The sequence below is a fragment of the Arachis hypogaea genome, chromosome 17 (assembly GCF_003086295.3).
Source record: "Arachis hypogaea cultivar Tifrunner chromosome 17, arahy.Tifrunner.gnm2.J5K5, whole genome shotgun sequence".
Lineage (NCBI taxonomy): Eukaryota > Viridiplantae > Streptophyta > Magnoliopsida > Fabales > Fabaceae > Arachis > Arachis hypogaea.
Genome location: NC_092052.1, coordinates 16,147,020 through 16,164,834, shown reverse-complemented (window position 1 = coordinate 16,164,834; position 17,815 = coordinate 16,147,020). Strand labels below are relative to the sequence as shown.

Sequence of the window (17,815 nt, the reverse complement as noted above, 5' to 3'; positions counted from 1 at the left end):
AAATAAAGATAGAGTTACTTATGTGAATTCATTGGTGGGAATTTCAGATAAGCGTCTGGAGATGCTTTGTTGCTTTTGAACCTCTGCTTTCCTATTGTCTTCTTCCAACCATGCGTTACCTCCTTCCATGGAAAGTTGTATGATCCTCTCGGATGAAAACAAATCCATGTACGATCTTTGTACGGCTAATCAACTATCGGATTTCTCGTCTCGGATGAAAAATACCATGTACAGCTACCGCACGGCTAATCATCTGTCGGTTCCCGCTAGTGTCGGAATAGGACCATTGTCCTTTTTCACACTGTCACTTGCGCCCAACATTCGCAGGTTTGAAGCTCTTTACAGTCATCCCTTCCCGGATCCTACTCGGAATACCACAGACAAGGTTTAGACTTTCCGGATCCCAGGAATGCTGCCAATGGTTCTAGCCTATACCACGAAGATACTAATCTCACAGACTCGGTCCGTGTATTAGATATCCAAGAGAATATACTCCAGCTGGCGTCCAATGACTATGTTGAACATCATGTAGACCGCTTTGTGGTTGTCAGCCACGCGGATCTTGGCTAAGCGAGTAACTAAGATTGGGTAATTGTCATGGGTCACCCCTTCATTCTGACCTAACTGAATTAAGAACAAGAGTATATCTTGGAGAAGAAGTAGGTATGAATTGAAAGAAAAATAATAGTACTTGCATTAATTCATGAAGAACAGCAGAGCTCCACACCTTAATATATGGGGTGTAGAAACTTGATGAGCGGATATTTTATACGCTTTTTGGGGATAATTTCATATAGTTTTGAGTATGTTTTAGTTAGTTTTTAGTTTATTTCCAGTAGTTTTTAGGAAAAATTCATATTTCTGGACTTTACTATGAGTTGTGTGTTTTTCTGTAATTTCAGGTATTTTTCTGGCTGAAATTGAAGGAGCTGAGCAAAAAAATCTGATTCAGGCTGAAAAAGGACTGTTGATGCTGTTGGATTCTGACCTCCCTGCACTCAAAGTAGATTTTCTGGAGCTACAGAACTCGAAATGGCGTGCTTCCAATTGCGTTGGAAAGTAGACATCCAGGGCTTTCCAGCAATGTATAATAGTCCATACTTTGCACAAGAATAGATGACATAAACTGGCGTTCAACGCCAGTTCTCTGCCCAATTCTGGCGTCCAGCGCCAGAAAAGGATCAAAAACTGGAGTTGAACGCCCAAACTGGCATAAAAACTGGCGTTCAACTCCACAAATGGCCTCTGCACGTGAATTGCTTAAAGTCTCAGACCCAGCACACACCAAGTGGGCCCCAGCACACCAAGTGGGCCCCAGAAGTGGATCTCTGCATCATCCATCATAGTCCACTCATATTTTGTAACCCTAGGCTACTGGTTTAGTATTTAAACAACTTTTAGAGACTTATTTTATATCTCATGACATTTCAGATCTAAACTTTGTATTCTCTGACGGCATGAGTCTCTAAACCTCATTGTTGGGGGTGAGGAGCTCTGCTGTGTCTCGATGAATTAATGCAAGTATTTCTGTTTTCCATTCAAACACGCTTGTTCCTATCTAAGATGTTCATTCGCGCTTAACTGTGATGGAGGTGATGATCCGTGACATTCATCACCTTCCTCAAATCATGAACGCGTGCCTGACAACCACCTCCGTTCTATATACGATTGAATGAGTATCTCTTAGATTCCTCAATCAGAATCTCCGTGGTATAAGCTAGAACTGATGGCGGCATTCATGAGAATCCGAAAAGTCTAAACCTTGTCTGTGGTATTCCGAGTAGGATTCAAGGATTGAATGACTGTGACGAGCTTCAAACTTCTGAAGGCTGGGCGTTAGTGACAGACGCAAAAGGATAGTAAATCCTATTCCAACCGGATCGAGAACCAACCGGTGATTAGCCGTGCTGTGACAGAGCGCGTGAGCGTAGTTTTCACTGGAAGGATGGAAGGTAGCCATTGACAACGGTGATCCACCAACACACAGCTTGCCATAGGAGGACGTGCGTGCGTGAATCAGAAGACAGAGGAAAGCAGAGATTCAGAAAACAAAGCATCTCCAAAACTCCAACATATTCTCCATTACTGCACAACAAGTAACTTTTAATTTATGCTCTACTGGTTACTCACAATTCAATTGATAAACATAATTGACTTCCTGACTAAGATTCACAAGATAACCATAGATTGCTTCAAACCAACAATCTCCGTGGGATTCGACCCTTACTCACGTAAGGTATTACTTGGACGACCCAGTGCACTTGCTGGTTAGTGGTACGCGTTGTGAAAAGTGTGATTCACAATTCGTGCACCAAGTTTTTGGAGCCGTTGCCGGGGATTGTTCGTGTTTGAACAACTGACGGATTATTTTGTTGCTTAGATTAGGAAAAAAATCTTTCTTTTTGGTTTAGAGTCTTTTATTATTTATCCCTTGTTAAAACACTTTAAATTTATAGCTCAGTTAATTAGAACGTGGTGTTTATGTTCATGATAATTGGCTATCATAATTTTTTTTAAAACCTTTTTCAAAAATAATTTTTCTATTAAATCCTGTGCCAAACTTTAAGTTTGGTGTTTTCAAAAATAATCTTTCTTAAAATTTTTAGAAAAAAAAAAATAATAATAAAAGGTCCCATAACTCATTTGGCTAGAGCGTTAATCTATGTTCTTGGTAATTGGGTTAGAGTCTTTTATATTCTTTTCAAAACCTTCTTTTTTATAAATAATATTTTCTCTATTAAATTTTGTGCCAAACTTAAAGTTTGGTGTTTTCTTGTTGATTTCCCTTTGGTTTTCGAAAATTTTGGTTTGGTTTTCTAAAAAATTTTAAGTTTGGTGTTCTTTCTTCATGTTCTTGTGTTCTTGTGAGTCTTCAAAGTGTTCTTGAGTTTTCCTTGTGTTTTGATCTTAAAATTTTTAAGTTTGGTGTTCCTTGGTGTTTTCCCTCCAATTTTTTCGAAAACAAGGAGCATTAGATCTAAAAATTTTAAATCTTGTACTATCTTATTGTTTTTCTCTCTCCTCACTAAATTCAAAAATATCTTTTCAAAATATCTCTTCTAACTTCCTAACTTCTTATCTTTTCAAAATTTGTTTCAACTAAAGAACTAACTTTTTGTTTGTTTCTTAACTTTTTCAAAACTACCTAACTAACTCTCTCTCTCTAATTTTCGAAAATATCTTCCCTTTTTTTTTTTTCGAAAATTTCTTTTTTTAACTAATTAATTTCTATTTTCTTTTACGAAAAAAAAATTATTATTTCAAAATTCAAATTCTTTTTAGTTATTTTATTTTATTTAAGTATTTACTTCTTATAAAATAAAATAAATAAAAAGATAAATCAGTCCAAGTTATATCCATATATCCATCATGGACATAAGTGGAGATGGACAGTCCAGGAGGACTTTGGGGTCATATTCTAACCCCTCTACTGCTTCGTATGGGAGTAGCATATGCATACCCTCCATTGGAGTTAGTAGCTTTGAGTTGAATCCTCAGCTCATTATCATGGTGCAGCAAAGTTGCCAGTATTCCGGTCTTCCACAGGAAGAACCTACAGAGTTTCTGGCACAATTTTTACAAATTGCTGACACAGTACATGATAAGGAAATAGATCAGGATGTCTACAGACTATTACTGTTTCCATTTGCTGTAAAAGATCAAGCTAAGAGGTGGTTAAATAACCAACCTAAGGCCAGCATAAGAACATGGAAACAGCTGACAGAAAAATTCCTGAATCAATATTTCCCTCCAAAAAGGATGACACAGCTAAGGCTGGACATCCAAGGCTTTAAACAAGGAGATAATGAATCTCTTTATGATGCCTGGGAGAGATACAGAGAGATGCTACGAAAATGCCCCTCTAAAATGTTTTCAGAGTGGGTTCAGTTAGACATCTTCTACTATGGGCTTGCAGAAGGAGCTCAGATGTCTTTAGATTACTCAGCTGGTGGATCTATCCATATGAGAAAGACAATTGAAGAAGCTCAAGAGCTCATTGATACAGTTGCCAGGAATCAGCATCTGTATCTAAGCAGCAACCCTTCCGTGAATGAAGAGGTTAAAACAGTAACTGCTGAATTCAGTACTGTAAAACAAGCTGCTGAATTCAATCAGCAATTAGATTTTCTAACAAAGCAGCTAGCTGAATTCAAAGACAGGTTACAGGAGACAAGGATAGCTAATATACATATGGAAGAACAGTTTAAGCAAACAAAGCAACAGCTATCAAAGCAAATAGCAGAAGAATGCCAAGCAATTCAATTAAGAAGTGGGAAGACATTAAATACCCCACCTCAAGGCATCAAAAATTCAAGAAATAAGCAACCCACCAAAGATTCCCCTGAGGACAGTAAGAGCCCAGGGAAAAATAATTCTGGCACTAAAACGCCAGAAAATGGGTGGAAGGTTGGCGCTGAACGTCCAGACCATGCCCAAAACTGGCGTTCAGCGCCAGAAACAAGGCAGGATTGGCGTTCAACGCCAGAAATGGGCAAGAATCTGGCGTTGAACGCCCAACAGGGGCACATTTCTGGCGTTCAGGCGCCAGGAACAGACAGTGAGCTGGCGTCTAACGTCACTCCAGCTTCTGACTCTGGCATTCAATTGCCAGTGAGGGATCAGACACACACAAGTGCTGACAACAACCCCTCTAAAAAGGCTTCTTTAACCACTAAGGTTGAGGAATATAAAGCCAAGATACCTTATCCTCAAAAACTCCGGAAAGAGGAGCAGGATAAGCAATTTGCTCGCTTTGCAGATTATCTAAGGACTCTTGAAATAAAGATTCCATTTGCAGAGGCACTTGAGCAAATACCTTCTTATGCCAAGTTCATGAAAGAGATCTTGAGTCATAAAAAGGAGTGGAGAGAAACAGAAAGAGTTCTCCTCACTGAAGAATGCAGTGCAGTCATTCTGAAAAGCTTTCCTGAAAAGCTTAAAGACCCTGGAAGTTTTCTGATACCATGCATATTGGAAGGTGATTGCACCAAGACAGCCTTATGCGATCTTGGAGCAAGCATCAACCTAATACCTGCATCCACTATCAGGAAGCTTGGCTTAACTGAAGAAGTTAAACCAACCCGGATATGTCTCCAACTTGCTGATGGTTCCACTAAATACCCATCAGGCGTGATTGAGGACATGATTGTCAGAGTTGGGCCATTCGCCTTTCCCACTGACTTTGTTGTGCTGGAAATGGAGGAGCACAAGAGTGCCACTCTCATTCTAGGAAGACCCTTCCTAGCAACTGGACGATCCCTCATTGACGTCCAACAGGGAGAAATCACCCTGAGAGTCAACGATGACGAGTTCAAGTTGAACGCTGTCAAAGCCATGCAGCATCCAGACACATCAATAGACTGCATGAAAGTTGACCTTATTGACTCTTTGGTAGAAGAGATCAACATGGCTGAGAGTCTCGAATCAGAGTTGGAAGACATCTTTAAAGATGTTCAGCCTGATTTGGAGGATTCAGGGGACATGAAAGAGCCTCTGAACTTTCTTCTGAAAGAGGAAAAACCTCCTAAACCAGAGCTTAAGCCACTGCCACCATCCTTGAAATATGCATTTCTAGGAGAAGGTGACACTTTTCCAGTGATCATAAGCTCTGCTTTAAATTCACAGGAAGAGGAAGCACTTATTCAAGTGCTAAGGACACACAAGACAGCTCTTGGGTGGTCCATAGGTGACCTTAAGGGCATAAGCCCAGCTAGATGCATACACAAAATCCTACTGGAGGATAATGCCAAACCAGTGGTTCAACCACAGAGGCGGCTAAATCCAGCCATGAAGGAAGTGGTGCAGAAAGAGGTCACCAAATTACTAGAGGCTGGGATTATTTATCCCATTTCTGATAGCCCCTGGGTGAGCCCTATTCAAGTCGTCCCAAAAAAGGGAGGCATGACAGTGATTCATAATGAAAAAAATGAACTGGTTCCTACAAGAACAGTTACAGGGTGGCGCATGTGTATTGACTACAGAAGGCTCAATACAGCCACCAGGAAGGATCATTTTCCTTTACCATTCATAGACCAGATGCTAGAGAGACTAGCAGGTCATGATTATTTCTGCTTTTTGGATGGCTACTCAGGCTATAACCAGATTGCAGTAGATCCCCAGGATCAAGAGAAAACAGCATTCACATGTCCATCCGGAGTGTTTGCTTATAGAAGGATGCCCTTTGGGCTATGCAATGCACCTGCAACCTTCCAGAGATGCATGCTCTCTATTTTCTCTGATATGGTGGAAAAATTTCTGGAAGTCTTCATGGATGACTTCTCAGTATATGGAGACTCATTCAGCTCCTGTCTTGATCACCTAAAACTTGTTCTGAAAAGATGCCAAGAAACCAACCTAGTTTTAAACTAGGAAAAGTGTCACTTCATGGTGACTGAAGGAATTGTTCTTGGGCATAAAATCTCAAACAAGGGAATAGAGGTGGATCAAGCAAAAATAGAGGTAATTGAAAAATTACCACCACCTGCCAATGTTAAGGCAATCAGAAGCTTTCTGGGGCATGCAGGATTCTATAGGAGGTTTATAAAGGATTTTTCAAAAATCGCAAAACCTCTAAGCAATCTGCTAGCTGCTGACACGCCATTTGTGTTTGACACAGAGTGCCTGCAGGCGTTTGAAACGCTGAAAGCTAAGCTGGTCACAGCACCAGTCATTTCTGCACCAGACTGGACATTACCATTTGAGTTAATGTGTGATGCCAGTGATCATGCCATTGGTGCAGTATTGGGACAGAGGCATGACAAGCTTCTGCATGTCATTTATTATGCCAGTCGCATTTTAAATGATGCCCAGAAAAATTACACAACCACAGAAAAAGAACTACTTGCAGTGGTTTACGCCATTGACAAGTTCAGATCATACTTAGTAGGATCAAAAGTGATTGTGTATATTGACCATGCTGCTCTTAAATATCTACTCACCAAGCAGGATTCAAAACCCAGGCTCATCAGATGGGTATTGCTTCTGCAAGAGTTTGATATAGAAATAAGAGACAGAAAAGGGACAGAGAACCAAGTGGCTGATCATCTGTCCCGGATAGAGCCAATGGAAGGGACGTCCCTCCCCTTTCTTGAGATCTCTGAGACGTTCCCTGATGAGCATCTATTTGCCATTCAGGAAGCACCATGGTTTGCCGATATTGCAAACTATAAAGCTGCACGGTTCATACCCAAGGAGTACAATAGAATACAAAAGAAGAAATTAGTCACTGATGCAAAGTACTACTTGTGGGATGAACCTTATCTCTTTAAGAGATGTGCAGACGGAATTATCCGTAGGTGTGTCCCCAGAGAGGAAGCACAGAAAATCCTATGGCATTGCCACGGATCTCAATATGGAGGCCATTTCGGAGGTGAGCGAACAGCTACCAAGGTACTCCAATGTGGCTTCTATTGGCCCACACTCTATAAAGATTCCCGAGAGTTCGTACGTAATTGTGACAGTTGCCAAAGAGCTGGTAATCTGCCTCATGGTTACGCCATGCCTCAACAAGGAATCTTGGAAATAGAGTTGTTTGATGTATGGGGAATTGACTTCATGGGACCTTTCCCACCATCATACTCAAACACTTATATTCTGGTGGCAGTTGACTATGTATCAAAATGGGTTGAGGCTATTGCCACACCCACCAATGATACTAAAACAGTGCTGAAGTTCCTTCAGAAACATATCTTTAGCAGGTTTGGTGTCCCTAGAGTGTTAATCAGTGATGGGGGCACTCACTTCTGCAATAAACAGCTTTACTCTGCCATGGTTCAGTATGGAATTTTCCACAAGGTGGCCACTCCATATCATCCACAAACCAATGGGCAAGCTGAAGTCTCTAATAGAGAATTAAAGAGAATCCTGGAACGGACAGTAAATACCCGTAGAAAGGATTGGGCACGGAGCTTGGATGATGCTCTGTGGGCTTACAGAACAGCATTCAAGACCCCTATAGGGACCTCTCCATACCAACTGGTGTATGGTAAGGCATGTCACCTGCCCGTGGAACTGGAACATAAGGCCTACTGGGCAACCAGATTCCTAAACTTTGATGCCAAATTAGCAGGAGAAAAAAGATTGCTCCAGCTAAATGAGCTAGAGGAGTTCAGATTCACAGCTTTCGAAAATGCCAAGCTATATAAGGAAAAATAAAAAAAGTGGCATGACAGAAAGCTGTCATCTAGAATCTTTGAACCAGGACAGAAGGTTCTGTTGTTTAACTCTAGACTCAGGCTATTCCCCGGGAAACTGAAATCCCGGTGGAGGGGACCATACGTGATTACAAGTGTATCACCATATGGTCATGTGGAGCTTCAAGATATTGATTCTGATAAGAAGTTCATTGTCAATGGACAGAGAATCAAGCATTATCTTGAAGGCAACATTGAGCAAGAATGCTCAAGGCTGAAGCTAGATTAAAAGCTCAGCAAAGTCCAGCTAAGGACATTAAAGAAGCGCTTGTTGGGAGGCAACCTAATTTGTATTTATTTTCATGGTTTTTCATGTTTTATTAGGTTCATGATCATGTGGAGTCACAAAATAAATATCAAAAATTGAAAATGGAATCAAAAACAGCAGAAGAAAAATCACACCCTGGAGGAAGCAGTTGTCTGGCGTTCAACGCCAGAATAGAGCATGGTTCTGGCGCTGAACGCCCAAAATGGGCAACATCCTGGCGCTGAACGCCCAGAACAAGCATGGTTCTGGCGTTCAACGCCAGAAATGGCTAGTAAATGGGCGTTGAACGCCCAAAATGGGCACCAACCAGGCGCTGATCGCCTAGAGTTGTGTGCAAGGGCATTTTGCATGCCTAAATTGGTGCAGGGATGTAAATGCCTTGACACCTCAAGATCTGTGGACCTCACAGGATCATTTCAAGATCTGTAGACCCCACAGGATCCCCACCTTCCCTCCTCATAATCCTAGTTTTTCCTTTCCACATCTTCTTCTTCATCTATTCCCTCTTCTTTTGCTCGAGGGCGAGCAACATTCTAAGTTTGGTGTGGTAAAACAATTATGTAAAGGATCTATAGCTCAGTGGTAGAACATGTGGCTGCAAATCAAGAGATACCTCAGGGGATGCACTCCCCCCCCCCAACATAATTATTGGAAGCAACTGAGGATAGAAATACCAAAAATCACTAGGAATCAAGCCACAAAGGCAAGGAAGAGACATAAAAGAGCTAGAGAACATCATTCGTGCCTCAAGAAGAAAATGCCATCATCACTAAGGTGGACTCATTCCTTGTTCTTACTTTCTCTGTTTTTTTCGTTTTCTCTATGTTAAGTGCTTATTTATGTTTGTGTCTTCATTACATGATCATTAGTAGTAATTAGTGTCTAGTTTGATTTTATCCCCAATTAAGTTATAGTTTACTTTTCTCATCATCAGCAAACATGAATAAAGTAGTAGATCTTTTGAATAAGAGGCAATAAAATTTCGAGTTTCAATAAGAGAAAGTCTAATTAGTTAAATGTGGTGGCAATATTTTCTGTCTTCTGAATGAATGCTTGAACAGTGCATATGTCTTTTGAATTTGTTGTTTAAGACTGTTAAATATGTTGGCTCTTGAAAGAATGATGAACATGAGACATGTTATTGATAATCTGAAAAATCATAAAAATGATTCTTGAAGCAAGAAAAAGCAGCAAAGAACAAAGCTTGCAGAAAAAAAAAAAAGAAAAAAAAAAGAAAAAAAAAGAAAAAAAAAAGAGAAAAAGAAAAAGAAAAAGCAAGCAGAAAAAGCCAATAACCCTTAAAACCAAAAGGCAAGGGCGAACAAAAAGGATCCCAAGGCTTTGAGCATCAGTGGATAGGAGGGCCTAAAGGAATAAAATCCTGGTCTAAGCGGCTAAACCAAGCTGTCCCTAACCATGTGCTTGTGGCGTGAAGGTGTCAAGTGAAAACTTGAGACTGAGCGGTTAAAGTCAAGGTCCAAGCGAAAAGAAGAGTGTGCTTAAGAACTCTGGACACCTCTAATTGGGGACTTTAGCAAAGCTGAGTCACAATCTGAAAAGGTTCACCCAGTTATGTGTCTGTGGCATTTATGTATCCGGTGGTAATACTGGAAAACAAAGTGCTTAGGGCCACGGCCAAGACTCATAAAGAAGCTGTGTTCAAGAATCATCACACTGAACTAAGAGAATCAATAACACTATCTGAATTCTGAGTTCCTATAGATGCCAATCACTCTGAGCTTCAATGGATAAAGTGAGATGCCAAAACTGTTCAGAAGCAAAAAGCTACTAGCCCCGCTCATCTAATTAGAATCTGAGCTTCATTCAAAAACTCTGAGATATTATTGCTTCTCAACCTATTAGTCTTCTATTTTATTTGTCTAGTTGCTTGAGGACAAGCAACAGTTTAAGTTTGGTGTTGTGATGAGCGGATATTTTATACGCTTTTTGGGGATAATTTCATATAGTTTTGAGTATGTTTTAGTTAGTTTTTAGTTTATTTCCAGTAGTTTTTAGGAAAAATTCATATTTCTGGACTTTACTATGAGTTGTGTGTTTTTCTGTAATTTCAGGTATTTTTCTGGCTGAAATTGAAGGAGCTGAGCAAAAAAATCTGATTCAGGCTGAAAAAGGACTGCTGATGCTGTTGGATTCTGACCTCCCTGCACTCAAAGTGGATTTTCTGGAGCTACAGAACTCGAAATGGCGTGCTTTTAATTGCGTTGGAAAGTAGACATCCAGGGCTTTCCAGCAATGTATAATAGTCCATACTTTGCACAAGAATAGATGACGTAAACTGGCGTTCAACACCAGTTCTCTGCCCAATTCTGGCGTCCAGCGCCAGAAAAGGATAAAAAACTGGAGTTGAACGCCCAAACTGGCATAAAAACTGGCGTTCAACTCCACAAATGGCCTCTGCACGTGAATTGCTTAAAGTCTCAGCCCCAGCACACACCAAGTGGGCCCCAGCACACCAAGTGGGCCCCAGAAGTGGATCTCTGCATCATCCATCATAGTTCACTCATATTTTGTAACCCTAGGCTACTGGTTTAGTATTTAAACAACTTTTAGAGACTTATTTTGTATCTCATGACATTTCAGATCTAAACTTTGTATTCTCTGACGGCATGAGTCTCTAAACCTCATTGTTGGGGGTGAGGAGCTCTGCTGTGTCTCGATGAATTAATGCAAGTATTTCTGTTTTCCATTCAAACACGCTTGTTCCTATCTAAGATGTTCATTCGCGCTTAACTGTGATGGAGGTGATGATCCGTGACATTCATCACCTTCCTCAAATCATGAACACGTGCCTGACAACCACCTCCGTTCTATATACGATTGAATGAGTATCTCTTAGATTCCTCAATCAGAATCTCCGTGGTATAAGCTAGAACTGATGGCGGCATTCATGAGAATCCGGAAAGTCTAAACCTTGTCTGTGGTATTCCGAGTAGGATTCAAGGATTGAATGACTGTGACGAGCTTCAAACTTCTGAAGGCTGGGCGTTAGTGACAGACGCAAAAGGATAGTAAATCCTATTCCAACCGGATCGAGAACCAACCGGTGATTAGCCGTGCTGTGACAGAGCGCGTGAGCGTAGTTTTCACTGGAAGGATGGAAGGTAGCCATTGACAACGGCGATCCACCAACACACAGCTTGCCATAGGAGGACGTGCGTGCGTGAATCAGAAGACAGAGGAAAGCAGAGATTCAGAAAACAAAGCATCTCCAAAACTCCAACATATTCTCCATTACTGCACAACAAGTAACTTTTAATTTATGCTCTACTGGTTACTCACAATTCAATTGATAAACATAATTGACTTCCTGACTAAGATTCACAAGATAACCATAGATTGCTTCAAACCAACAATCTCCGTGGGATTCGACCCTTACTCACGTAAGGTATTACTTGGACGACCCAGTGCACTTGCTGGTTAGTGGTACGCGTTGTGAAAAGTGTGATTCACAATTCGTGCACCAAAACTCCACCATTGAAAATATATAAGTGAAAGAGGGTTAGGCATGGCTGAGTGGCCAGCCTCCCAACGTGTACAATAGCATCCAAGTCTAAGGAGTAAACGTCCAAAGATGTAAAATAAATCTCTAAAAGTAGTTTTTATACTAAACTAGTTACTAGTGTTTACAGAAAATGAGTAACTAAGTGCAGAAATCCACTTCCGGGGCCCACTTGGTGTGTGCATGGGCTGAGCATTGAAGCTTTTTCGTGCTTAGGCTGTTTCTGGAGTTAAACACCAGCTTTGGTGCCAGTTTGGGCGTTTTACGCCAGAAATTTTAGGCTGATTTTGAACGCCAATTTGGGCCATCAAATCTCGAGCAAAGTATGAACTATTATATATTGATGGAAAGCCCAGGATGTCTACTTTCTAACACAATTGAGATCTTGCCAATTGAGGTTCTGTAGCTCCAGAAAATCCATTTCAAGTGTAGCAGGGTCAGAATCCAACAGCATCTGCAGTCTTTTCTCAGCCTCTGAATCAGATTTTTGCTCAGGTCCCTCAATTTCAGCCAGAAAATACCTGAAATCACAGAAAAATACAAAAACTCATAGTAAAGTCCAAAAATGTTATTTTTGAATAAAAACTAATAAAAATATAATAAAAAGTAATTAAAACATACTAAAAACTATGTAAAAACAGTGCCAAAAAGGGTATAAGTTATCCTCTCATCATAACACCAAACTTAAATTGTTGCTTGTCCCCAAGCAACTTAAAAACAAAATAGGATAAAAAGAAAAGAATATACAGTAAATTCCGAAAACATATATGAAGATCAGTTTTAATTAGATGAGCGGGGCTAGTAGCTTTTTGCTTCTGAACAGCTTTGGCTTCTCACTTTATCCTTTGAAGTTCAGAATGATTGGCATCTATAGGAACTCAAAATTCAGATAGTGTTATTGATTCTCCTAGTTCAGTATGTTGATTCTTGAATACAGTTACTTTATGAGTCTTGGCCGTGACCCTAAGCATTTTGTTTAGCAGTATTACCACCGGATACATAAATGCCACAGACACATAACTGGGTGAACCTTTTCAGATTGTGACTCAGCTTTGCTAGAGTCCCCAGTTAGAGGTGTCCAGAGCTCTTAAGCACACTCTTTTTGCTTTGGATCACGACTTTAACCACTCAGTCTCAAGTTTTTCACTTGACACCTTCATGCCACAAGCACATGGTCAGGGACAACTTGATTTAGCCACTTAGGCCAGGATTTTATTCCTGTGGGCCCTCCTATCCATTAATGCTCAAAGCCTTGGATCCTTTTTACCCTTGCCTTTTGGTTTAAAGGGTTATTGGCTTTTTGCTCTTGCCTCTTGGTTTAAAGAGCTATTGGTTTTTTCTGCTTGCTTTTTATTTTTTTTCTTTTTCTTTTTCGCCTTTTTTTCCACAAGCTTTGCTTTTCACTGCTTTTTCTTGCTTCAAGAATCAATTTTGTGATTTTTCAGATTATCAATAACATTTCTCTTTTTTTCATTATTCTTTCGAGAGCCAACAAATTTAACATTCATAAACTTCACTATCAAAAATATGCACTGTTCAAGCATTCATTCAGAAAACAAAAATTATTGCCACCACATCAAAATAATTAAACTATTTTAAAATTCAAAATTCATGTACTTGTTCTTTTTCGAGTAAAAAACATTTTTTTATTTAAGAAAGGTGAAGGATTCATAGGACATTCATAACTTTAAAGCATAGGCACTAGACACTAATGATCATGTAATAAAGACACAAACATAGATAAAACATAAAGCATAGGAAACAAAAAACAGAAAACTAAGAACAAGGAAATTAAAGAACGAGTCCACCTTAGTGATGGCGGCTTGTTCTTCCTCTTGAAGATCTTATGGAGTGCTTTAGCTCCTCTATGTCTCTTCCTTGCCTTTGTTGCTCTTCTCTCATGGCCTTTTGGTCCTCTCTAATTTCATAGAGGATGATGGAGTGCTCTTGGTGCTCCATTCTTAGTTGCTCCATGTTAGAACTCAAATCTCCTAAAGAAGTGTTAAGTTGCTCCCAATAGTTATGTGGAGGAAAGTGCATCCCTTGAGGCATCTCAGGGATTTCTTGATGAGGAATTTCCTCATGCTCTTGTAGAGGTCCATGAGTGGGCTCTCTTGTTTGCTCCATCATTTTCTTAGTGATGGGCTTGTCCTCTTTAATGAGGGTGTCTTCCTCTATGACAATTCCAGCTGAATTGCATAGGTGACAGATGAGGTGAGGGAAGGCTAACCTTGCCAAAGTGGAGGGCTTGTCCGCCACCTTGTAGAGTTTTAGAGGTATGATTTCATAAACTTCTACTTCCTCTCCATTCATGATACTATGGATCATGATAGCCTAGTTTATTGTAACTTCAGACCGGTTGCTAGTAGGAATGATAGAGCGTTGGATGAACTCCAACCATCCTCTAGCCACGGGTTTGAGGTCAGGCATTCTCAATTGAACCGGCTTGCCTCTTGAGTCTCTCTTCCATTGAGCTCCTTTCACACAGATGTCCAAGAGGACTTGGTCCAACCTTTGATTAAAGTTGACCCTTCTAGTGAAAGGGTGAGGATCTCCTTGCATCATAGGCAAGTTAAATGCTAACCTCACATTTTTCGGACTAAAATCCAAGTATTTCCCCCGAACCATTGTGAGCCAATTCTTTGGGTTTGGGTTCACACTTTGATCATGGTTCTTAGTGATCCATTCATTGGCATAGAACTCTTGAACCATTAAGATCCCGACTTGTTGGATTGGATTGGTGAGAGTTTCCCAACCTCTTTTTCAAATCTCACGTTGGATCTCTGGATATTCACTCTTTTTGAGCATAAAGGGGACCTCGGGGATCACCTTTTTCTTGGCCACAACTTCATAGAAATGGTCTTGATGGACCTTTGAGATGAATCTCTCCATCTCCCATGACTCGGAGGTGGAAGCAATTGCCTTCCCTTTCCTCTTTCTAGAGGTTTCTCCGACCTTAGGTGTTATTAGTGGTTATGGAAAAACAAAAAAGCGAGGCTTTTTCCACACCAGACTTAAAATGTTTGCTCGTCCTCGAGCAAAAGAAGAAAGAAAGGAGGAGACGAAGAAGAAATAGAGGAGATGGAGATGTGTGGAATTGAAGGTGGTAAGGAGGGGGTATTTATAGGGTAAGGGAGAGATGGTAGCCGTGTATGAGGGGTTGGGTTTGAGAGAGAAATAGTTTGAATTTGAATGGTGAGGTAGGTGGGGTTTATGATGGATGGATGTGAGTGGTGAACAGAGTATGGAGAAGAGGGTAAGATTTGATAGGTGAAGGGTGTTTAGGGAAGAGGTATTGAGGTGATTGGTCAAGGGTGTATGGGGAAGAGTGTTATGAAAAGGTGTGAAGAGGAGAGAAGAAGAGGTGGGGTAGGTGGGGATCCTGTGGGGTCTACAGATCCTGAGGTGTCAAGGAATTCTGCTCCCTGTACCATTCTGGCTTTTAAACGCCCATTGTGTGCCAAATCTGGCGTTTAACGCCAGCTCTGTTACCTTCTCTGGCATTTAACGCCAGCCAGACACCCTTTTCTGGCGTTAAACGCCAGTCTGTCTGCCATTTCTAGCGTTTAACGCCAGCCAGACGCCAGACACCCTTTTCTGGCGTTAAACGCCCAGAATGCTGCCCATTCTGGCGTTTAACGCCTAGAATGTTGCCAGGCTGGACATTAAATGCCCATTCTGCTATCCTTACTGGCGTTTAAACGCCAGTAAGCCTGTCCTCCAGGGTGTGCTATTTTTTATGCTATTTTTGATTCTGCTTTCATTTTGTATTTGTTTTTGTGACTCTACATGATCATCAACCTAAAGAAAATATAAAATAACAATGGAAAATAAATAAATATAATTAAATAACATTGGGTTGCCTCCCAACAAGCGCTTCTTTAATGTCAATAGCTTGACAGTCAGCTCTTAGAGAGCCTCACAGAGATTCAGAGCTTAATGGTAGCCTCCCAACACCAAACTTAGAAGTTGAGTGTGGGGGCTCTGTTTGACTCTGTATTGAGAGAAGCTCTTCATGCTTCCTCTCCATGGTTACAGAAGAAGATCCTTAAGCCTTAAACACAAGGTTGTCATCATTCAATTGAAGGACTAACTCTCCTCTGTCCACATTAATCACAGCTCTTGCTGTGGCTAGGAAGGGTCTTCCAAGGATGATGGATTCATCCTCATCCTTCCCAGTATCTAGGATTATGAAGTCAGCAGGGATGTAAAGGTCTTCAACTTTCACTAAGATATCCTCTACAATTCCATAAGCCTGTTTGCTTGATTTGTTTGCTAATTCTAGTGAGAATTTTACAGCTTGTACCTCAAAGATCCCTAGTTTCTCCATTACAGAGAGTGGCATGAGGTTATGGTGCCTATGGTACAGGGTATTAAGAACTTTCCAGGATCCTGTTTCTTCTGAGGTAATTTCAGTTGAACCAGATCATTCAGTTCATTGATGAGCAATGGAGGTTCATCCTCCCAAGTCTTATTACCAAATAACTTGGCATTCAGCTTCATGATTGCTCTTAGATACAGAGCAACTTGCTCTTCAATAATATCTTTATCCTCTTCTGAGGAAGAATACTCATCAGAGCTCATGAATGGCAACAGTAAGTTTAGTGGAATCTTTATGGTCTCTGTTTGAGCCTCAGATTCCTTTGGTTCCTCATTAGGGAACTCCTTGGTGGCCAGTGGACGTCCATTGAGGTCTTCCTCACTGGAAATCACTGCCTTTTCCTCCTCTACAGGTTCGGCCATATTGGGTATATTGATGGCCTTGTACTCTCTTTTTGGATTCTCTTTTGTATTGCTTGGGAGAGTACTAGGAGGGAGTTCAGTAACTCTTTTACTCAACTGCACCACTTGTGCCTCCAAATTTCTAATGGAGGACCTTGCTTCAGTCATAAAACTGAGAGTGGTCTTAGACAGATCAGAGACTACAGTTGCTAAGTCAGAGTGGCTCTGCTTAGAACTCTCTGTCTGTTGCTGAGAAGAGGATGGAAAAGGTTTGCTATTGCGAAACCGTGTTCTCCCACCATTATTATTATTGAAGCCTTGATTAGGGTTCTGTTGATCCTTCCATGAGAAATTAGGATGATTCCTCCATGAAGGGTTATGAGTGTTTCTATAGGATTCTCCCATGTAATTCACTTCTTCCATTCCAGGATTCTCAGGGTCATAAGCTTCTCCTTCAGAGGAGGCTTTCTTAGTACTGCCGGATGCAGCTTGTATTCCAGTCAAACTCTGAGAAATCATATTGACTTGCTGAGTCAATATTTTATTCTGAGCCAATATGGCATTCAGAGTATCAACCTCAAGAACTCTTTTCTTCTGAGTCATCCCATTATTCACAGGATTTCTTTCAGAAGTGTACATGAACTGGTTATTTGCAACCATGTCAATGAGTTTCTAGGCTTCTGCAGGCGTCTTCTTCAGATGAAGGGATCCACCAGCAAAATGGTCCAATGACATCTTGGACAATTCAGATAGACCATCATAGAATATACATAAGATTCTCCATTCTGAAAACATGTCAGAATGACACTTTCTGATCAATTGCTTGTATCTTTCCCAAGCTTCATAGAGGGATTCACCTTCCTTCTGTCTGAAGGTTTGGACTTCCACTCTAAGCTTGCTCAACTTTTGAGGTGGAAAGAACTTCGCCAAGAAAACATTGACTAACTTTTCCCAAGAGTTCAGGCTTTTTTTAGGTTGTGAGTCCAACCATGTCCTAGCTCTGTCTCTTACAGCAAAAGGGAAAAGCATAAGTCTGTAGACCTCAAGATTAACCCCATTGGTCTTAACAGTGTCACAGATTTGCAAGAATTTAGCTAAAAATTGATGAGGATC

At 40.7% G+C, this 17,815-nt stretch overlaps 1 non-coding gene across 1 annotated transcript; it reads left to right on the top strand.

Moving 5' to 3' along the window:
- Positions 1-17,495: 17,495 nt before the first annotated feature.
- Positions 17,496-17,599, top strand: LOC112768137 (small nucleolar RNA R71). The gene has a single exon (XR_003185576.1). It is a non-coding gene; the product is annotated as a small nucleolar RNA R71 (small nucleolar RNA).
- Positions 17,600-17,815: the final 216 nt, after the last annotated feature.